General features: G+C 35.7%; 1 protein-coding gene across 1 annotated transcript in view; it reads right to left on the reverse strand.

The window, feature by feature from the left end:
* The window catches only part of LOC118275260 (protein doublesex), a 185,670-nt gene that overhangs the window by 126,022 nt on the left and 34,189 nt on the right, over nt 1-25,459 (reverse strand).

Below are 25,459 nucleotides of genomic sequence, written 5' to 3' on the forward strand. Positions count from 1 at the left end.
TAATAAAGAGAATAGGGATGATGACGGGGTATGAAAATTAGGAATCTATTTAGTCCGTAGCTAATGAAAAGATATTAAATACACAATTTTATCGTATAAGAAAACAATACTAAGATAAAATGAATCAAAGTTTAGGAATGAGAGTTAGTTACAAACGTAATTTCTACGTATAAAATGTACCCATAACTGATTAATACATTGTCGAATGTAATTTGTTTCCGTAAGAAAACAAAAATTACATGTGTAATGTTTGAACTTAATCTACCAGAAGGACATTAATACAAAAATTAGTCATCTACCCTATTGAACGGAAAAATCTTAACGCAAACGAGACCGGGTGGTCGGAATCTAACACCTTTTAAACAAAATTCAAGTACCGTGCGACCACTTCATAGATTTCTAAGTATTTGCCATACAAACAACACAACCAGTGTTGAATGACCATTGTTTATTTACTTATGTACTGACATATTATATAAATAATTGAAGTTCTTAAAGAGAACTGAACAGCCGAACAATTCATAGAAATCATTGTCCTGCTACTTTTATTTTATTTAGACTAATGTTAGTATTAAAGCAAAGTGCACTTAAGTGTGAAGTGTTAAGATATAATTTTGATTATATAGAAGATCACTGGATATTTCCAGGAGGTTCGAAAGAGGTGTATGTACAGTAACCAAGCATGGAACCTGTAATTTCATCTTCTGCAGAGAAAACTCATCAAAAACTACTACCACTGCGTTTAATTAAACGTAAATACAATTAAGCATTGACCGATCGATGTTAAGATAAAAACATAATAATCTTAGTCAGGGCCATCTAGACCACTCTCGGCCTCTTGGGCTCTAAAAGTAGATCTATTTGCTCATTGGTGTCCACTCGACCCCTTAACACAGTTCAAACTGGGCCCCGGGGGGTAAGAGTAGATTTTCATACAACAGAAGGCAAATATCGGGCACTTTCGGCCCCTAGCTTGAAAAATAAATGTTGGTCCACTCTCGGCCCTTAGGGAACGAGAATACCGCATCATTAGAGGGCCAAGTGTGGTCTAAACGCTCAGGATGTATCAAAATTAAATGGATAAGCATCAACGACTCTCTTTTGATGATGTCTCTATTTATAACACTATCAAAAGCTATAGCAATTTTAAATTTACATCAAAATGATTTCTCCTACGAAAGAGGTGTTAATAAATGTATTCAAACGCAATACTCATAACTCAATCCTAACAACATTTCATAAAAGTCGTTTAGCACAGTAAATCAAAGGGGTTTTTATTAAATAATATATTACACAACGAGACTTAACTGCGCAATAAATCTGAATCCAGTAACGCCGGAACTTAGGAGCGTATTAAAAAAAACAGTAACAAACAATCAAAATGGCGCACATTTATCACCGAGACAAACTTGACAGAATGTCAATCGACAATCGACAATCGACACCAATGAGACTATCGACTGACCATAAACAAGGATTAAGAATATCGCAGCGGTACGTCACTAGTGGCCATAAAGTCCGATGTCAGAAGGTCGCGCATCATACAGACACTTCGTTTTTATGACTTCCCTTTGTGCTGACAGCTCCGTCGACTATAAAAAACCCATTCAGAGGTGTAGAGACACTTGGGCACACGTCGTCATGGCTTTAACCTCCGGCTGAAATAGTGTTGTAATGTTCGCCGACGTGTAAAATAGACATATTGCTACTTAGGTGCTGTGTTATTCCGTATTGTGTCGATTGCTACTGCGTTTTGGTATGGTGTTTAACTTGGTCAAATGGCCTTGTTTTGTTTTACTTATTCAACTTATACAGATATGTTTAAAACAATATTAAACTTGGTCAAATGGCCTTGTTTTGTTTTACTTATTCAACTTATTCAGAGGTGTTTTAAAACATCATTAAACGGTCGATTTTATGAAGTTTTGTAAAGCAGTTGGGATGTTTTACACAAGATTTAATCCGTGAACACAAAATTATCATGTCAAATTCTATTTTGGTCATTTAGAAAGTTCAATTTTAAGAGTTCAATTTGACTTAGAGTCGGTTTCTCAACACACGATCTTTTACTACGTGTTTGGTACAAAACATCGGGATACGGGCTGCTGAGTAGCACGTCACTAATTGTATTCTCAGTACAACTCTTCTTGTATACTCGAGCAGATCACTTCCTGACTAATAACCACCCCGTCCCCAAAGGCGCCAAGTCACCTCACCCAAAACGGGACAAGTCATTGGATGGTATTCCTTCTCAAAAAAAGACCATAACAAATGTTTAAAAAGCACCAGACAAGGCACTTTTGTATCATCATCATCATCAGCTGAGAGACGTTCACTGCTGAACAAAGGCCTGTCCCTTAGTCCTCCACGTATAACGACAAAGCCAACGCCACTTTTGTATACGATCTATAAATTATTCTTATTCCAGTTCTAGTTGTAATTTCTATTAAATTTTAGTTCAAAATCGTCATTTCTCCTAATTAACAACTAATTCCTATCAAGAATGACTGTCGCAGAGGAACCTATACTAACAGTAAAGTTAAACTAAGACAGTTACGACTACTGAGAGTAGGTTCCTAGTGACGCAATGCGGACCTCACTTTACGTTGGGTTTACGACACTGTGACGTTGTACCGAACCAATGCCGGCAGGACCTGATGAAAGACTTCAAATATACGGATTGAGATAGCATCTTGGGTTTAAAACTGGCTTTTTATTTGTAGGAGTCTTATTTATGTAGTAATGTCAGAGTAGAAAAACGTTTGTCACCTCTTCTACTATTCTCGGGTCGGTGTCGTAAGAGTCAATTAGGGATGTCTATTAATCACGCGAGACTCAAATTAGGGGAGGAGCGTTCGACAAAACTTCGAAATATCACAATGGATGACGGGGGCTTAGTAATATATCACGAGTATTTATTATGTCGCCAAATGTGGGATTTTAATCTAAGAAAACGGAGCGAAGTTTTTGTTTATTCCACTTGGTAACTCCATAAAATTGTTATAGATACCATTTACTTACTACTACTTACATATATATATTACGTATTTCTAAACTTTAACCAAATTAGATAATATTTTATATGTATAATAATATAAGATATAAGATTGGATCTATAGTTAAAACCCAATTATACTAACGGAGAACTAATGCTTCTTTCACTCAGTGTCGATTTGTTACTACAGAAAAAGTGAAACATAAACCCTATAAAAAAGCATTTATATAATCTAACAGCTTTTATATATAGTAAGAAGCATTATTATAAACTGTAACAGTTTTTGTAACAATCAATTACATTAAACTTACATAACGTTTATAATGTAACTATACACTTTCACACATATATTCATCAAATTCAAGGGAGGTAAATACAGAGTGACAGTGATGAGGACACTTGACTTATCTAAGAATTACCTATTATGTATTACAAGTCACTTTTAATAAAGAACTTTATAATAAAATTTATGGCTTAATCTATCATTTTAATGACTTCAGAATAGGTTATTTGTCGATAACATCAGTTTTTGCATGGCTATTAACCAGTTTCCTTATATGTATGTTTCCCTGTTTATTCATAGTGCCAATTTCGTGTTGCACCATATATTTATAAACCTTAGTGAAGAAACATTAGGTTTCTTAAGGGTCGGCAAAGCGTATGTAATGCCCCAAGTATTGCGAGCGTTCATTGGCCACGGTAATCACTCACCATCAGGAGAATCTTATATTAAAATCACAATCTTATGTAAAGGAGGTTCTGAGTTCGAAGTGAAATAGCATAATTATTAGTGTTGTTTAAGGGGGAAAATAATCCAATGACATTGACGCCTTGGGCGAGGCGAGATGGAGTATCAGACTCTTACTGACTAAAAGCCACCCCGTTCCTACTCCTGCTTTTCGAGCCGGAGCCCCGGTAACACGCTAGATAGTTTGGAGCAGCTCCGGATAATTATTATGGTTAAAAGCAAAAAGATGATATTGTTTATGTTTAACGAGGTATTGTGAGAAATGCGGTCACATTTTGGCAGTTGGGTGACCAATTTAATTATTTAACTCCGTCATTTAAACAATAGTCCTAAAATAAACCAAATCTTGACCTGTGAATGTAGATTTTTGTTTGTCCTAACCGTTTATTTACTGGTTTTTAGTTTTCTATGACATGAATAGTACAAACGGCCTTTGTTTTTGTAATAGTTCAATGGTCGAAATCTATTATGAAAATATAATGACGCTGCTTTAGATGAGAGTGATATCATAGGTGAATCAAGATATTGGGTAAATACAATATTGTTTATTTGAACTCTTGTTGTTGAAACATGGTTTTGTGGATAATTTCATGTCATCATCATCACGTTGGATTTTTCTAATCGAAATTATTGTTACTACCGAAGTACCTACTGACTTAGCAGTCGGAAAAAATTGGGGGTGATAGTTGCCATTGGATAATAGATCCCGTCGGAAGATATTTATCCAAAAATCAAATATATAAACTAGACAACTAATTGACTCCACGGTTGGCCCGTTAACTAGACAACTGGCTGCCGTGCAACGTGTAGCGGTTTTGATTCCCGAACGGTGCAACTCTGTGTGATCCACAAATTGTTGTATAGGGTCTCGGTGTCATGTAAATGAACTTGTATGTTTGTAAACGCACCCATGAAACAGGAGACAATCCGAGTAAAACAAAGTCCCTTCATTCATCTAAGTGAGTAGCAAACAATCATGAAAAGATGAAAAGACTTAGGATATGTTAGCTTCAGTTAAACTGACGCAGTTTTATCGTCAAGTTAAACGTTTGATAGCCTCCAATAGATTGTCGAATAAAAGTTCTACAGGCTATGGCGAGTTTATAGGAGATGTCATAGATATAACACTATCATCACTAAAATACTTGTACCTATGTTGCACACTAGACCTAAATAGGCTTTAAATAGACTGGAACTGAAATTAATCGAAAATTTCTCAGTAGCAGCATCGGAATGGTGGAGTACCTATATGGCAATAGGCTCATCCCCTGTTACATGGGACTTATACCTAACACAAATGGTGAAAAGTGGTTGTATATTGTATAGCGGCATTTCGTGATTTCGTGCTTCGATGTGTAATGTGCACTTCTGCCTACCCCTTCGGGGATAAAAGGCGTGACGTTTTATAATATTGTAACTAAAATATACCTATGTCGAATTATAAGTATGGTGGATACCTACAACCTTTTGTTATTGGATGCAAATGAAGATTTTTTAAAAGTTTTATTTTATTTTTGTTATACGATATTTCAAATCAATACCTATATCTATTTTTGAAAGTTTTGGTTTCCGTAAGAAATACGTGTCTAATATTTTAAAATAATCTACAAGACGGACATTAAAATAAAAAATAGTCATCTACCGTATTATAGTAAGTTTAGAAAAACACATTTTAATTAAAATGTTTTATAAAATAATTTATTAGCTTTTAGTTAATCGTAAATAAATGGCTACCTACCGCAGTACAGACCAAGGCTTTAATAGCACCATTTTAATTCATATTTTACTATCAATTCCCATTTTATTTTCACTCTAACGTTTGCTAATTAATTTAACTATCGCATAAAACTTTGATTATCTCCAACATTAAGAGTAATTTTACTAATTATTTTACGATTTTACATTAGTTATTTTAAAATTTTATTATGTAAGTATATTCATTTATTTTATTTTAATTCCAATAGGGCTGCAGCTGTAGGAAAGATATGTGTCGTGACCATGTATAGCATGTGACTTGTGACGTAAAGAAATAGTCATGAAGATAATTTATTTTGTTCGTCATTGAGCGTCTGTTGTCTGTGTTCTGCGACCACGCGCCACGCTAGTAGACCATCAACTAACGTCGACTAACGTTATAATCTCACGATCCGACAGCGCTAGCTGCGCCCGCCTCGCACCCGGCCAATCGTAAGCCGCCGCCACGCCTACCGGCCACGCGATTGGCCGGACAACTAACTTTGAATATAGAACCGCTTTTTTTTTCTCTAACGCCTACGTAAGCACTGGCAACTTGAGAATTTCGTTCACGTCGTGCATACAATAGTCAATTCGAATTTGTATTTAGAATAATTTTTAGGTTATGTACAAGCTGTTATGGCGCGAATTGATTCAAATTGCATCGTTTATAGGGTAAATTGGACTTCTAATATTCTTGGACGCACGCTCATTTTGAATTTAATGTCAATAGAAATAGTAAATGAGTTTCAAGTGTGATAATAGAGGATAAACTAGAGAAATATGTTGATTGTAATAACGTTGGGTTTATCTTTATAAAAGGTTTAAATCCGAGTTAAAAATACACAAATAAGAATGGAAAGAAACATTTTTAGATATACAAGCAATGAGTAATGTTAAACAAATAACACAAACAGCTAAACAGATAAGGCAAGTAAAGAACAATAATGCATTTCAAGCCGTAAAACCATCGGACACTTCTCTAGACGTGCTATCACTGAGAATTAACAAAAAAGGAAACCAATCCTCGAAATTGACCCAGAAGACTGCACTCTAACATGCTTATGTCAGAGTGCGTGCAAAACCACAGGACAAAACGTCATTCTTCACACATCCCACGGTGGACCCATCAGATCGGAACGTTTCCATTGCGTTGATGAGTGAAACTTTTCAACGGATATTGATGAAAATTTGTTTACAGACAAGGCATGAGCTGCCTTGGGTGATATATTTTATACTACGGGGACGCGGGCAAAGCCGTGGGCAAGGCAAGGCAAGCAAGTACGTTATAACTGCAAAGTTAACTAAGAACGGATGAGCATCGTAAAGCAATCTAAGGCCAGGTTGAATTAGTTTATTACAAGTTACTTATATTACACTGAATATGATGAGATCTGCAGTCTCATAGCATTGAATGCTTTTATAATGATCATAATCAACATTTTTGTTTTAAGATCTATTTTAAAAGACAGCCATTTTGATTCTGTAAGACAAACTTTACAACAGATCCCTACATAAAAGAAGCAGCGATAGGTACCTCATGTTTTTTTATGAAATACGTAAACGAGCAGACGTAACACCTGATGGTAAACAATCGCCGCCGCCCATGGACACTTGAAACACCAGAGGCGTTACAAGTGCGTTGCCGGCTTTTTGGGGTTAGGAATTTAAGGGTTGTTGTTCGGGAATCAGTGATTGGGAAGATTGTGTTATTCTCTTCATGGTTGCAAGAAACTATTTCTTTTTCTTTCTTTACGACACACTATAAAACCAATTTTATCGCCAACAAAACAAGGGTTGTTTTTCTTAAACAACACGATGGTCACGAAAAACCAGTAACATATCTAGAAATCTTATCTTCTCGCTATAAACGTGACCTTACAATCGCCATTATGCAGTTTTCATGCACATTATCCAAAGACGTAATCACTCAATACAATGTAAAGTTACAACCCAACTCCGCCACGACTTTAGAAAGTTCCAACAACCAATCAGAACGAAGCACACGATAATCGCTGATTTGTAATTGGCCAATAAATATTTACTAGGAACGTCTCTGAAATATATTTCGATTTTATGACTAGTTTTTAGTGGTCGTCATTTGTATGGTATAAGTAAGAAATTTTGTTCTTTTAGTGGCTATAATGTGATGTTATGGGCTGACTACGGTAGATATCACAGGTTTACAAGGAATTTTGTTCAATCTGATAACCAGAAACTCGCCATCAAAACATACATAAGTAATACAGTCGTGTGTCGCGGAATGCTGTTCATGAATATGAGCCTCTAGCATGGCTTGAAACTAGTCGAGTTCTTCGATAACATAATACTTAATAAGTAATACAGATTTAAAAAAATAAGAATTAAAAATGCATTCCACAACCAAATGAAAAAAAAAGCACAAGAGAAACAATACCGAATTCTAAATTTAAAACTTAGGACGTCAACGTCAAGTTTTAATTTTAGAAGGCTGGAGCGCGGCATCAACCAGCCAGTACGAAGCTAAGGCAGACCACTAACCAAGCTTTGTTTACACCGACACAGAGTGGCCACTAAGTGTGATATCGTTATCGCTCACCGTCCATTTCCTGCGCAGTTCTGCGTTCGGTCACGTAGTCCCGACCATAAGGGACAATGTATACGCATTTAGTGTGTGCACCAATTGTTTCGGCTGAATGGGCCCTTGTTACGCCCGCCATATCGCACCGGACGCGTGAAACGTCATGCGATTAATTTTATTGTTTTCTCAGTTCTTGGTAGATTAGATTTAGTTGTCATTGTAAGTAGGTAGATGTGGGTAAATTGTCTACTGCGTAGTAGGGGGCGGTGTGGCTAATCGGCTTATTTTGTCTGCCATCGCCTGATATCGTCTGTTGTTGGTAAACAATTGTCCTTCTGTTCCCACATCAAACAATGTTTTAATTAGGTTATCAGTTTCTCGGTAACTACAGAACTTCCTATTTTGAGGGTTTTCCGTGTAATAAGGAACATATTACAATGTTGAAGTGGGTGCTTCAGCCATTTCCACTTCTGTGCCTATTTTCTTTAGCTTTAGCTTTACGCCTATAACTTTCTAAGGCCAGGAGGTTTAAGTCTTTGACTGCCAATAGAAAACTATTGAAGGCAAATCCTCCGCTAACGTCGGTCATCGGTAACCCCCGTGGCGTTTAAAGTGTTTCTAACCCTCGTCTCATGCAATACATTTATTACAAGTTACTTTTTCCGAGTTATAAAATTATTTAGACACCACTGACAAACAGTGAAGGAAAACATCGTGAGGAAACCTGTGCTTATAATTTCTAATTATAAGTTTGAAATCGCCAACCCGCATTGAGCAAGCGTGATAATTAATGCTCAAACTTTCTTCGTGTGAGATGAGGCTTTTGGTCAGCAGTGGCCACTTATAGGCTATTGATGTTGATGATGATATAGCTATGTAATTCATATTTTAGTGTAAAATAACGTGATTTGAAACAGATTTGAGAAAATGTAGACAGACAAAACAAAAAGGGGTACATAGTACCTAAGAAATGCTCATCTTGGAAGGTCTTAAAAATTGTCCATAAATAAAACTTAGTGCTTCAGCCCTAAATCACAGTGTTGAGTCATTTTCCTCTCAAGTTTTACTTGCAAACTCGGTTTATATGATTAAATATGATTTACTGTTATAGCCTCCATAAACCGAGGAAGGCGATTCATAAAATGTTCGTCTTAAATTGAACTTAAAGCCCCAAAACTGACGTTTTGAATACAACTATAAATTAATATCTATATTTATTTTAGGTACGCATTAAATGAAGAAGGGTTTTTAATATTTTGGTGATTGGATTTCTAATCATATATATTTGGGAGCAAAGAAATGGAGCTTGTGTTTTTTCTTTTTCATTTATTGATAAATATTTTCTGATACAAGTATTTTATATTTTGTTTGCATAGTGAAACACATCACATTTTTTTTTGTAGAGTCAAATACGTCAAATCCGCCATATTTATTTACACAGAAACGCATTTAAATTTATTTTAAATTCGTTCCACGAACGCCTGATGCGTTTCTTTTACATCGATAGTCCCAAGTAACTAAATAGCCACGCCTTTAAGAATATAACGAAGAAATCCCGTACATACATACATACATATAATATATATGTATTTTGTATAAAGATACTTTATTACAATGTTCACATGGCTATCGTGCCTTCATAATTAAGGCTTACCAAACCCTTCTCACGCGTTTTTGAAACGTAATCCTTTGTATTCAAGTGCTGTTTTCGATTAAACGTGAGCATGTACTTACGGCTTTTTGCATATGGCTACCGGTGTCACCCCCCTACCATTGTACTAATTTATATGTCCATCATTCTTAATATGGTTTTATACTGCATATTAATATAGGCATATTTATTTAAAACCGGTTCTTACCATGGCTACATCTGATGCTATGTCTGTGGGGGTATTTATGAGGGGTCTTGGTTGGAATCCCTAGGCTAGCTGTTTACCAGGGCTCCAGCTCGAAAAGCAGGAGTAGGAACGGAGTGGTTTTTAGTCAGTAAGAGTCTAACTTTCCCTCTCGCCTCGCTCAAGGTGGGAGAAATAATTGGATGATTTTCCCCCATAAAAAAAGGCTTAGGAGCTGTTGTGAAGCTTACAATAGAAGGACGTAGGAAATATGTTAAATCTTAAGTCACACGGTCTATTAAAATACTACATATTTAATATAAATATAATATGTCGGTGTCATGGTGGCCTGGAGGTTTTAAACACCCGTTCCTCATGCATGAGGGTACAGTTTCGAAACCAACCAACGGCAAAGTTATTTTTCTAAGGTTATTTAGACAACAATGACAAACGGTGAAGGAAAACATTGCGAGGAAACCTGGGCTTATAACTTCTAATCTATAATATAAAAATAAGTCGAGTTTTCCTTCCTGACGCTATAACTCCAGAACGCACGAACCGATTTCCACGGTTTTGCATTCGTTGGAAAGGTCTCGGGCTCCGTAAGGTTTATAGCAAAGAATATTCAAGAAAAAAAATCATGGTGGCGAAACGGAGTTCGCCAGGTTTGCTAGTTATGTATAAGCCTGAAATCGCTAACCCACATTGAGCAAGCGTGGTGATTAATACTCAAACCTTCTCCGTGTGAGAAAAGGTCTTTGGTCAGCAGTGGCTACTTATAGGCTGTTGATATGTGATACCTATAGTATAAGTAATAAGTTAACTCAGTCAAAAAGCCATAAGTAAATACTTCATTCCATTCTGCTAACGTCTTCCGACACTCCCTTATAAGAAAACCAAATACATTTTTACCCTCTTCTTATTGCGCAGTCGGGTAAAACTACACGACAGTTGCGTTGAACACCAGTTTCGTCCCCAACCTAGTTAGTTAAGGCGAGGAAAAGGAAGTCAGCCATTAATTATATTATATTATGATTTTATTCGTACCTATCTGTAATTATTTAAAGTAATTAAAGTAAATAACTAACCAGCCTTCCGTGTTACACGTGGTGCAATGCTAATGATACCACTCGTATAGTAATTGTGTGTGTGTGTTTGTGTTTGTTTCTCGAAAACTGCTCGGCGAATTTTGATGAAATTTTTGTGTAGATAAATTGATAAAAACTGCTCGTTTTACAGGTTACTTGCCTAATTATTACATATTGTGATCTAATTCTGCGAAGAAATAACAAATTTCTATAATAAAAAATAAGTCATGTTTTCCTGACGCTATAACTCCAGAACACACGAACCGATTTCCACATTCGTTGGAAATCTCTCGGGTTCCGTGAGGTTTATAGCAAAGTAAAAATTCAAGAGAAAAGAAGGAAAACAGGGAAAATCATTGGTGGCGAAACTGAGTTCGCCGAGGTTGCTAGTTTATATTTAATTTTAAAAAATTTAAATAAATTTTAAAGCTGTTAAGAATTGAATTGTAGCTTAGCTGAACTAAGCTCAATTGCATGAGCAACACTTAATAAAAATAAATAATACCCATTATTTTGTAAACCTATGACAGAATTATAATAATAATATGGAAAACCGTTTAACAACTGTCAAGAAATGACGTACGATTCAAGATGGCTGTCGCAATTAAAAATAAAAAGTGAATATTAATTTTTCGTCACGTTTATACCGTTATAAACTGTTTTAATGAGTTTTTAAGACATTTTACTGCCTCTGCATACCCATTTTTTATTTCTAGGGTTAAATAATAAGATATTATTATCATAATGCATATTATTTTTCGGTTTTTCGAAAATTTCTTAGTGGCACGGAGTTTGGTATTGTGCCCAGTATATGGCAATAAGCTCTCCCCCAATTACATGGGACTTTTAATACGAATAGTGAAAAGTAGGTGTATATTGTACAGTGGCATATGTGCCGTAATGTGCACCTCTGCCTATCCCTTCGGGGAATTAAAGGCGTGATGTTAAGGCATTATATTTAGAGGAACGGATCTTTATATAACTGTATGGATAAGATATTCGTACAGTTGTAAGTATTTCCTTCAAAGAGTTAATTGGAAGATTGATTAAAAACAATATTACACAATACTTAAAATTAAATCAGTAGCAAAACAATAACAACTCACAAATCATAATTAAAAAAAAAACATCCCATCACAAATGCCACAATTAAATTTAATTGTCTACCCAAAAAAAAAAATAACTAAAATAAATTTAATTATTATACAACAAAAGAGTACGTAACCACAGCTAATGATGTACCTAACCATAGACAAAGGCCTTACAGAGGCTGAATAACGTAGTTCCATTGCCATACCTAGAAAAGAAACATTAATATCTGTCAACTCGCCACACTCCACGCGTTTGCGCAGTTACATTACCAATACCGACTTACATTTGCCGTGTATACACTCAATTTTATACCTTATGTCGATGTTATTAAAGTGTATAATACAAATTGAAGATGTGAGCTTTACATTAGTTGTTCGATTCCCTACATAATCATGTACTAACGACACGCCTTCAAGTAAAACTACTGCCAATAAATGTATTGTATTTAAGTTCATGTTTTTGTTTGTTTTCAGTGTCATGTGATAAGCTAGGATAGTTAATAGTTAGTGGGTTTTATGTTATTTAATTTGATGATATGTAAGGTGTTCGAAATGATCTGCCACAGCTTTAATGGGTGGTAATGTTGTTTGAAGATTACCATAGTGAAGAAATTTCGTACCCCGGAAAGAAACTTTCATACTGAGCATAACATATCTAATTCACAAATACGCACATTCTAACAGACAGTGAAAAAATACTTATAATCAATAATTTATATTATTTACTATTGTAAACTTCAAACACAACTCCTCGCTCCCATTTAATCCGTAGCAGATAATTGTGGATCACCTTACATAAACTTTATAATTTATAAGGTGCTTGAACCAAGGACTCAAAAGATAAACATTCACTTACATTTTCGTCTACAGATATTCCCACATAAGGAAAATCCATTGTACAAAGCTTTAAGAACACTTAACTAGCCTTCTTTCAAGATTTCTGTAACGAAATTCTTATTATTCAAACCACACTTGCAATCATTAAAACTCCAGTGAGCCAAAATCTACAGTGGCGCCATCACAAAATCACGATTCAATGTTAAATACTCCTAAATTCCAACGCAAAAAAAGAAAACCCCGTCACCAAAAAATCTGAAAACTTCTATCAACTTTAATTTACTTCTGTTTTTATTAGAAATATGTGGATTTTGTAACACACCTGTCTGTTTATACCGTCGGGTTATAAAAGCGAGATAAACTCGAGTTTAAGTTAAACCTCCGTCGGAGTTGACGGGGGCCAATGAAAAGTTTTTATTGCTGCTATGAAAGTGGCTTCGCAAACCCCTACCATCGTACCCATAATTATTGGCATCTCATCGCGAGGATTACTTAGTTCTAAACTATATTATTTATGGCGGTAACATGTTTGTATGTTACACGTCGGTTAAGTTTAATGATCTTAACTTACTTTATGTTTGCTGTTAGGAAAGGGGATAGTAAATTAGAAATTTTAGTAATGCTATCATAATATTTTGTGGACACATCGTTTTACTTGTCGAGCGTTAATTGTCACAATAAGAACTGCTACATTTGAAACAATTTTATGTTTATAGATACAGCAATATTTGGAGATTGTAACATTTACTCAAAATGTCGCAGCCCTGCTACGTCTACGTAATTTCTACAGTTGTACTACGCGACAACTATGAAGCTACTACGCAATATTTGTATAGAAACTACGCGATATTTGGTGTAGCGTCTACGCACTATCTAGGATATGCTACGCTTGGCGCTGTCTACATTGACTACGGAAGTGCTACGAAGAGCTACACAAGTAGTACGTAGAACTACACAAGTGCTCCGAAGAGCTACGTGAGTACTACGAAGTTACTAAGTTGAACTACGATTTATTTTATTCAAAATTATAATGGTTATTATTTATTGTACGAAATCTACTTTCCACTACACGATAGTTAAATACGAACTTTTTCCTCATGAATAAAATTTAAATAATCAGCTCAGCTCAATAGATAATAGAAGTATCAGACACTTATTCATATGTATAATTAAGTTGGTAATAAGTTTTAAATATTTTCAAATGATCATCAACACTTCTAAAGACCAACCTTAGCGTAACTCAAGAATTCACCGTCTTACGAAAAAAGTCTTCTAAAAATTCGCCAAATCGAGATTCGAACGAGAACATTGAGTAGCGGTGTGCACGTACGATATTGTGGTTAACCGTATGCATAGAGGCCACAGATTGTGTCAGCTTACTACTAAACAGTAGTGTGTCAGAAGCTCGCAAAACTTAAGCTACGTTTAGACTACGACACAATACATCCAGTGTATAAATCGAATGTCTCTCTGTATAGAAACAAGTGTCTGTAAATAGGGTAGATGACTATTTTTAATTTAAATGTCCGTCTTGTAGATTATTTTAAAACACTAGCCACGTATTTTTTTAACAAATACTGTCGAAGATATATTGATTTTAAATATCGCAACACGTCACTTCTAGGTACGTTTTATATGTAAAAATGACGTATTTGCTCTCACTCCTAAACTTTGATACATTTTATCTAAGTATTGTTATCTTATGTGATAAAATAAAAAATAAGTGTCTAATATTTTTTTAATTACCTAATTTCGCGAACGAAACCCATTGATGGACCTAATAAACGGACATCGGATCAGATTGGCGATATATTAAAGAAGGGCCAAATTAAAAGTACCCTTAACCGACGAGCATGCATGAAGACTGATGACTGTTGATGAAATAAAGTGTTATGTAAAAATCGTAGCAATTGGTGTTCCATAGTCTCTGCCTACCCCCATGGGAGACATACGTGAGGATATGAATGTCTATGTTATGTCGGAATTTCCTTCGTAGTCTAAACGCACCTTTACGGCGACTCATTCACTACCTAATATAAATTGTATTTGAATAATGCCTTCTTTTGTATGGAAATTATTTTGGTTTAGTGCAAACTTTATAGTTACCTTTATTTAAAGCAAATTGTTTCGTTTATACGTTAATTTTGTTTGTCTATATAATTTTTACTTTGTTTTTACTTTAATAGTAGTTTCACATCAGATCAACAGCTTATAAGTGGCCATTGCTGACCAAATGCCTCTTCTCACACGGAAAAGGTTTGAGCATTAATCACCACGCTTGCTCAATGCGGGTTGACGATTTTAAACTTATAATTAGAAAACTATTAGTCCAGGTTTCCTCAGTCCGGTTTTGTTAGTGGTATCTAAATAATCTTTGAAAATACATATAACTCGGAAAAAGTCATATTGGTATTTGCCGTTGGTAGGTTTTGAACCCGCACTCTCATGTATGAAAAGCTGGCGTATTAAACCTCCGGGCCACCACCAAATATTTTAGAAGTTTTGTTGCCTACCATGTTTTTTTTACAACCATACTCAGTAGTTTCCTTCGTCCTGATGCAAGATATGATATCACTAAGAATATTAATTATAATATTTATAATTTATGATTAATTATATTTTATACATATTCTAAGATTACGCTGAATAAAACATATTTTAATAAGAACCTTATATATAATTATTATCTTATTGTAATTACATTTTACGTATTATGACTGTGTTAAGGTTTCGAAAAGGATATAAATTCTAAACGGCATGTTTTCCTGTACCTACAAAACATACGACTGTGCTTTTATAAACGTTCCTTGAAATGAAATGATTCTAAGAATTAGACCTTCGATAAATGACTTAAACTTCGACGAATTTTAAATTCACACGTTCTAAGTAAAGATAAATAATAAAAAAAATATTTATTTGGTGTAAAAAGCCAGATTAAAACGTTCATGTTATTACCTAAAATACTTAAATTATAATAACGAGGATACTGTCACTCTTACTTATTGGAAATTATCGAAACGAAGTCATTTGATAAAAGTAATAAAATACGTATATTGAAAAGTGTAGTCGTTTGCCATTATTAGAGTCTGTTAGTAAACAATAAGTAGATAGTTATATGTTATATGTAATAATTCAGGCTCATATACAGAACACAACTCCACACCTCACGCCACAACTAAAAATGTTAAATTTAAAAAGCCCCATTATTTTCCTAGGCATGGGAATCAACGAACGATTATGACAGTCCGTCATGCAATACTATAACATGTCTATTGTATAAAATACAACCCATTTAATGTGCATGTGTGTGTATGTGCAATGTGCATCCTCTGTCATGACATGTCATTGTTACCACTCGCCAATTATATAATTAATTCGTTATAATAGAGGGTAACTCACTCCCCCTCTTTATTGGCTAATAAGTCAACACTTTCTTGTAGCTATGGTTATATTGTTCGCTCCCCTAATGCACTAACTAGGTAAGGGTAGCCATTAGGCCTTATCTACATTTGCCTGACTGTCATTTGTTTCCTTTCAATGGCGATTGTAGATATAATTTTGTATCTGTTGCGAATTTCTAGCTTTATTGTCGGACAGTTATATGTTTTTTTTTTTTGACGGATGGTTTACAAAAGTGTATGTGATAAAGTGTAACGTGGTTGAATAGAAACTAATAAATAGCCCACTAAATATTTTTTTGTAGATATTTTAGACGATTTACTTGATGGTCGATAGATATCGTAACTTAACAAACAATAGATTAGGTTATAGAAAGAAAAATGTTTAAAATGTATATACTTCAAGCGGTAAATTGTTAAATAGGTCACGAACAAGAAAATTGTTATCTCAGAAAATGTCATTTATACGCTAATCACACGAATGAATAGAAAAGTCAATGTAGGTCTTGATAAGTTTTGTAATAATTTGTCGAATGTCAATATTAGACTCATACATTATCCGGAACTGCTCAAAGCAGGAGTAGGAACTGGGTAGTTTTTAGTCAATATGTGTGACACCTTCCGTCTATTTAAGGTATGATTTTCGCCCAAAAAAAAAGACTCACACATTAACATTGACTACCATTTAAACCCGTGATTTAAATGCTATTTGTCCAGGGGAGTGTTAAGAATATTCTAGAAGGAATAGTAAAATCATATAATTTTTCCACAAGGCCGCACTACTAGTACGTTAAACTCTACTACATGAATAGCTAGGATTTCTGTATAGTAAATATTTACAAACAGACCGCGATTTCTCAATACGTATTGTTATAATGTTTTACTCTGAAACAATGAATGATGCAAACGATTACCTAACCTACGACTAACACAACAAAGGACAATATCATTTGGATTTTTGTTTATTACCCATCTTCGAGTTTTTTTTACTGAAATATGAATTTCACTAATATATTCACCATAGTTATACCTGGCTCAAAATTTTGACAATATTTTCTCGTATTATAGGAGTATTATAAGTCATTACTCTTTTTTTTCAATTAGAGAATGACAATAGTTATTGTAAGGATTGTAGGTGGCGCTCCATGCTACCTCTACTCCCTGAGGAAATGAATAACATAATAAATGATACTCTTCAGTTACTGATGACTGACTGACTGGCTGACTGACAATTCGCGACTGAAATTACTTTTGCGCAGAAAGCACGTAGAAGCGTTGCGTAGAAGGTTTCTTTAGAATCGAGGGAATCTGGAGAATGAGTGATGTACAAAACAAAATACATATATATGACAGAAAAATTACCTATAGTTAACAAAAATTTAACCTAAGCATGTACTATTGAAACCAATCTCAATTTCAATCCAATAAAATCTCAATAAAATTTATTCAATGTCAAAACTATACAATCCCAATCGTAGTTTTAAAAATAGCATTCAGAGTACGGAATATAAAGCCAAACCTAATACCATTTATATCATTCAAAATCCACGCAATACAGATGCAATCGGCACTAGTATTGCTAGTCGAAGAGTACGAAATTTCACAATATCAATATCGATTGATTAGAATTGGATTCAAGAGTAAGCCCCCTGAAATGAAATGACAATTATAATAAAACCATGAGCTCAACATCTTCAACGCGAAACGTTAGGCTTTACAAAGAGCCCGTTCATGTTTGTGTCATATTACACTAACTACTAGTTGCCTACATCTTTGTGAAAATTCCTTCACACGGGAATAATTTTCATGCTACAATAAAATCTATACCTAAGCTATTCTTTATTACAAACTAAGTCTGTGATCTGTGCTTATACGTACAGATGTGTTCAGCATTTATCATATTACTTATGCTATAATTCAAAGCTTCTGCCGGCGGCTTCGGTCACGTTTCCGTGAGATAAAAAGTATCCGATCACCCAAATCAGTTTATACTCTTTCGGTATACCAAATTTCATCAGAATCCATTCTGCGGTGATTGACGGTGTATCAGAGTCCTTAGTACGAGTTTGCTTTTAAATTTAACGAGATCGGAACGAAAGCGCGTTCGACGCTCTGATCGACCGGCTCCAATGAACCAACCAATCAGAGCGCCGAACGTGGCCTTCTTTCAATCTCATTAAAGGTGCGAACATACAAATATTTTGATCTCGTTAAACGTAACGACACCCCTATTACATGGGACGTACAACACATATAATGAAAAGTATGTGTACATTGTACAGCGGCATTACGTGCCGTAACGTGCACCTCTGCCTACCTCTTCGGGGATAAAAGGCGTTAGGCATAAAACAAGCTCGTACGAAGCCCTCTGACACTGTCAACACAGTCACATTGAATAGAAAGTGTCCTGGTAGCAGTTCCTTCACTCAATACATGTTGCTCTTCCGCTCATATTACGTAAGGCATTGTAGACTTAAAGGAATCTTATTATATCTCTGTATGTTTCTAATAGTTTGGTAAACAGGATGGAGAGATATATGAGGCTATTCTGTTGTACTAAACGATACTGTTTTATATTTTATAAGGAAGATGGAAGAAGCGTATACTATTACTCATTAACGTATCACAGTGTGAATGAATACAGCGTGCCATCTTTTTTATGATATAAGCCTGATGGTAAGCAATCGCCGTCGCCCATGGACACCCGAAACACAAGTACGTTGCCTGTCTTTTGGGGGTTAGGAGGTTGTGTTGGAATCATGGATTGGGAAGGGGAGTAAATAAGCCTCCGGTAACCTCACTCCCACAACGAAACACAGCACAAGCGATGTTTTATGTTGGTTTACTGAGAATTGTAATGTTGAATAACATTAAGAAATTAAAAGAAAAGCCGTGATCGCCATTAGATCACCCACTGCCCCTCTCTCAGCAGCCTGTTAAGGACATACCCAAGTCATAACCACGACAAAAATGTGTAAACAAAGTATTTACATAAATAATCAAGAGTCGTAAAAACAATATTGTTACGCATCAAAAAAATCTTACCCAGCGTGGTTTTCCTACTTTACTCAAACGAGTATCATTTATGTAATTGAAGAACCTTTTTGTATACATAATTGGAAGAACATGATTAGTATGAAAGAAAAAACAAATGGCAAATTGATCAGGAAATAGTGTATGGCACTCGTGCGAAACCAGGCCTTATTAGCGTAGAATTAAATGAAACCTCCTTACAAAACAGTGCAAACATTGTAGGAATCAACAACAAAAATGATATCGACTTATTACATCCTCAAATTAAATTACAAAACTTCAATTAAGTACGTCATTAAAAGATAATACGAATGAGCTTTAATGATCCCTACGTACAGAGGAAAATAAACTTTAAACGATAGCCATTGAATTTAAAATCGTATTACCTCAGTGATTACGGATTCCCGGTAATCCTAACGTTTGATTGGACGGCGGACTATCAAAGTTTACGATCGTCCAATCCAAACATGTTAAGTATTTTGATTACTACTAACTCGGGAATAAGAAATTTAGTGTCTATTCACTAATAGATAATGATCAATTTTGATTAGATACCTGTAGGTACATTTGAAATGTGCTAGTATTAAGATTATTCTAAATTAGATGACCCGGTTGACTTCGTGTGAACTTTATAGGCTTTATAGATTTTATTAAGTAATCAACTTACGACTACTTGTGATGACGACGCGTCATTTGACGGATGCATGCAACCTACAGAAAATTATCGACAGATTTGGATGAGGAGTGAGTAACGCAACATTCCCGCTCCGTGAACAGTTTTGTTTTTACGTAAAATGCAAGCATTCGTCTTGTAATCTTCAAAACGTGCGATTTACGTGGATAGTACAGTAGGCCTTAATTTAATACATTTTATTTTGTAAAAGCGGATGTTTATTATTTAAGAGCTCTTACACACAAGCGGCAGAGGTAACTGTTGAAGATCAGCGGCAGCCGTCGGCGTCGTTTGCTCTCTTGAAGTTGAAATATCGACGGCTGCAGTTGACAAGCCGCAGATGTCGTTCGTGCCGCTCATGGCATTCGTGTGTGAGAGCTCTTTTTTTTTTCGAGGTGGGAAAATCATCCAATGACTTGTCCCGCCTTGGGCGAGGCGAGAGGGAGTGTCAGACTCTTACTGACTAAAAACCACCCCGTTCCTGCTCCTGCGACGTAGGATTCCTAATCATAAGGTAACTATGATTGGTCACATGGTTTCGGTTTCGGCCCTAGTTTTTTTTAATAGCTAAATTATTTTCCAAATCTTTACAGACAGAAAAACCGCGTGCTGACGACAGAACAGCACACACACACACACACATAATTAATTTTGTCACTACTTCAGATAGTAAACAACATATACTATCTTACAATAACTGCTTACAAATTCACAATGAAGACATATCGTCCAATATTTGTATACACTGTACATTAGAGAAGTAGTATGTAGTGTGTAAGAAAAATCTTTCAATTTAAAACGTTGTAACAAATTGATAATCTAATGTAACACAATGACTAACTGTAAACATAATTGCTATGAAAACATATTATACTTTATTAGACGAATCATAACAACATGTCTTCTACATATAAAATGCAGTAAATGTTACATTATTTTCGTCGTTTGTTTTTAAAAAGTACCGACGACGCTTAATCGCCTGTAAACAAAATTGGGAATATTGTCTTATCAAATTCAAATTCTTTATTTGCAGACTATGACAGACAGACTTAATTTCGAACCATTACTGAGAATCTTGACTGCACGGTTAGTGTGGTGGCTAGGCTAGCTGCCGTGCATCGTAAAACGAATTCGATACCCGCATGGAACAACTTTTTGCGTGATCCACAAACTGTTGTTTCGGGTCTGGGTGTCATGTCTTTTTTTATGGAATAGGTGGCAAACGAGCAAGCGAGTCACCTGATGGTAAGCGATCAGTACCGCCCATGGACACCCGCAACACCAGAGGAGTCACAGATGCGTTGCCGGCCTTTATGTCTTAGAAATTTCATCATTTCAATATTAAACCACAGTTTTCTACGACCTGTAGTTACCTGACGAGCTATGCGTTCTGTTAATCATTCAATCACTTAATCGACACGGCATCTCCAATTATATTATCATAAAATTAGAATTTAATAATTGCTCAGTATTCGTAGCATGCCCATTGATAGAGAAAATCTAATTGATTCTTCTTAGAATTACATACTTTATCACGCATTACCATTGTTGCATGACTTAAATAATAGAAAATATAATAGATACATCTCTACATTACATAGTATTCACGAAAACAATTAATAAGTATCACAAATATTTCATATTCAACACATTTCAAATTCTTTTCATTTGGGTCCTTGACGTCGTTGCGGCAAATAAGAGTCCCGTTGTGACTTGAAACTAGTAGAGGTATTTTCATTTACTTCAGGAAACTTTTGTTAATGGAATAATTCCCAAAAATATGACTAAAAACGACCAAAATTACGCATACAAACCAACATTGGGGATATAAAAGATTTCCTTCTACAAAAATTTTAGATACGCACTCCTGCGCAGGCAAGCCAGGCATCCGCTCATCCGATTATTCGACACACAGTTCACTTAAACAAAGGGATCAAAGTCTAAAACCAATAAGAACAGGACAGGTGTCTGCGAAAAATTTCTCAGGAATCAGGATGACTTAGCCTTAAGGCACAAAAGAGACTGCACAACTGGGAGAAACCCCCGTCGCCAAGCACCTCGGATATTTTATTTAAAACTAAAATATTAAATGCTAATACTAAATGGGCTATGCGTGAGCTGTTATACTTGCTTCCAATAATAGGTATGGCAAAAACGCCTAAACGCACGGAAATTTGCTCGTGACTCCACAAGGTCCGTGTAATAAACTACACCTGATGAAACAATTAAATTATCCAACATAGTGTTACGCCCAGATTGCCAGACACCACACTTAATATGTGATGGGCGGATTGTTCATGTTGCGACGCGCTGTCGAACATTGGCACCATGGTGAATACGAGTTTAAATGAGAACAATTTGCTTTTAAAGTTGCCATGGCCAGTAAGAAATTGGGACACAGTGATCCACCTCCACCATGTCCTCTCTAGACGCTCATGCACGGATGGAAAGAATTGATAGAGGTGGCGGCCCTTGGTAGAAGATTCCCATCTACACTGCCACTCAGTCAGAAGTTCTATCCCAGACGTCCGTTAATGGCTTGAGCAATCTATCAATTTTGCTTCGATCACGTTGTGCTAGAAAGTTTGCGGAAAATTAGGTCTCGCAATAGTAAATGGCAGCACGTCGTGCACCTCAAGATCGACTGGAAGTAGTCCCGCGAGGACAGGTAGGGCCTCTGTGCTAACCGTTATAAGCCTTACACAGAAAGATCAATTTTTTGCACAACTAGACGCTGACCTTGGAGAAGCTTCCGCCGTACCGCGCCTATTGTGGCCCTATCAGCCCACACTGGTGCCCCGTAGCACACGCATCCTGTAGGTTGCTCCGTTGATAGTTCTGAGCGTAAGAAAAGAGAGACCCCAGGTAGCCTTCGAAATTCGCGTGAGCGCATAGAAATTGTTTTTGGCTTTCTCACTAATAGTCTTAATATGTTCAATAAAAGAAAAGTTTTTTTTAGGACTAGACCGAGATAGCAAACCGACTCCTTACGTTTGACGGGAACGTTATTGAGTTTATACGGCCATGATTTCAAATTTCCTTTAAGCAATAATTGATAGGTTTTATGGGGTGCAAAAGTTAATAGATTACGTTCGCCCCATCGCAGATCCTACTGAGGCAGTCCTTAGCTAAATTCTCTAGTCCGGCTCGAGTATTTGATTGTATTAACAAAAGGCCATCATCCGCATATCCAGTCAATGTACAACCAGAAGGAAGGGGGGTCGCGAGCAAATCATCAAACCCTAAATTCCACAAATTCGACCGAGAAAAATTACCAAGTTTCAGTTTTACAGAACCGTGAAGAAAATAAGTGTATAATAGTATGTTACTAAAGCAACCACGACCTTTCAGTTTAAGGAGTAGCATTGGCCACCACGCGTTATCAAAGGCACCGGAAATGTCTAGAAAAATGCCTACTACATATCTGTGCTCAGACGAAGTCACTATGGTTCGGACAGAGAGAGCCGCGTCTACAAGATTTACCCACGGTAAAACCAAATTGAATTGTATTTCGGTCTACCGGGCAGCAAAGAGGAACGATAAGCCGCTCAAGAATTCCTAATGATGGTAAAAGCTTAATAGGCCGGTATGACTCAGACAACATTGATATAAAACGTTTCCTTATACGAAAATTTAAGAAAACGGTTTGAATACGCACTCCGGCGCAGGCAAGACAGGAATCCGCTCATCAGATTATTCGACACACAGCTCACTTAAACAAAGGGATCAAAGTCTAAAACCAATAAGAACAGGACAGGTGTCTGCGAAAAATTTCTCTGAATCGTTTAGCATGGTAATAGACGCGCATGCGTGCATATACATACGCGTTGATCAGACTCACGCGCAGAATAAGAATAATCATGTGACTGGAATTTATATGGCGATGCGGTAGGTAATGTATTGTCCTCTTTATGATAGCCCCAGGGCTATTTTCGGTGACACCACCGTAACGAGCTGATGACTATCTTAGGCTTTCTTAAGCCTAATTGGTTGTCATGACAACAGGAAATTAGTACAATTAATAATTGTTGCTCGTTTGTTACAAGTGACAGACGCGATTGGAAAACGATTTCGAGTACAGTTATGTGTGTAAATTTAATTAAATTATTGTTTCATGTATTTTTGATCAGTTGAAAGTCGTTTTGTTCTTAGTTTATACATAATATTAAAGCAGGTAAAACTACGCCGTTCCGGTATCTAGCCTCAGTTTCAAACTAAACTAATTGCTATCTTAGTTTTAATGATCGAAAATATCCTTTTATATCCCCGATTCCCCAACAACCCTTAAATTCCTAACCCCCAAAAGGCCGGCAACGCACTTGTAAAGCCTCTGGTGTTTCGGATGTCTATGAGCGGCTACAATTACTTACCATTTTAACATAAAAAAAAAATACAATTTTGCATAACACAGATAGTATACAGAAGAATACATACTTGTATAGGTCAGAGGTAACTGCATACAGTAGAAACATCTTTCTGCAGTCCATCGACAGCAAACTAATAAAAACTAAGACACTATGTGTAACAAAGTAAAAAGAAGTATAATTACTATCGACATCAAAGAAGGATCAATAATTCTATTTTATGACCTCTAAATAGGACCATAGAACCCATTTAATTAGTACTAAGTCATTACTTAGGTATTATACTTAATCTACATTAACCTATGTGCAGTTTCTATTAGGTTTAATCGTCTAATTACATAGATTACCGTTTAATTTACTTAACCATCATTCGATTAGATCTTTGATGACTGATGATACAAAATTTAAAACATGATCATGTTCAGGCGTCAGAAAATCCCCACCTTTTTACAAAGCCAAAGCCTCGTAAAATCTTACAGACAAAAGATAAAGAAAAAAACATATTCAAGTTGCATATTTATTTGAAAATCGAGATATCCAAAAATTGTTGTAGTTTTTGGCACTTCAACATAAATATAAATTATTTTTAAAAAGTGGTATTGGGCCATCTTTGGCGACTGTAGCTTAATATAGTTAATAATGATAAGCATTAACAGTTATATACTAGAAACAACGGATACAACACATTAATTTAGATTACTTTAACTTATAGGCTCTTAGGTTGGCCTAATAGATTTTTACAACAAATTAGCACAGGAAAATCCCAAAAGGAAACTCCTACCCGTTACGTCCTTTTCGTGGTTCGTAAGTATTTTTGTTGAATATGACTTAATATTCATGTAATACCTAGTTACTGAAGTAAACAAAATATTTACTCAATCCGGCACACAACTACATCCACTCTTTCATATTACATCAAAAGTATCAATCACAATAAGTACCACTCTTCATAAACTAAATTGTAAGAATCATTCATTCATTATTAATTCCAACTATCTAGCTTCATTCACAATCTTACAAGTCTAGTCTAGCTCAAAAGCCCATAAATCAAACTTAATAAATTCTATAAGTGTTGCCATAATAAATTCGTAGAACCCATAGCC

This window comes from Spodoptera frugiperda, chromosome 8, assembly GCF_023101765.2.
Source record: "Spodoptera frugiperda isolate SF20-4 chromosome 8, AGI-APGP_CSIRO_Sfru_2.0, whole genome shotgun sequence".
Lineage (NCBI taxonomy): Eukaryota > Metazoa > Arthropoda > Insecta > Lepidoptera > Noctuidae > Spodoptera > Spodoptera frugiperda.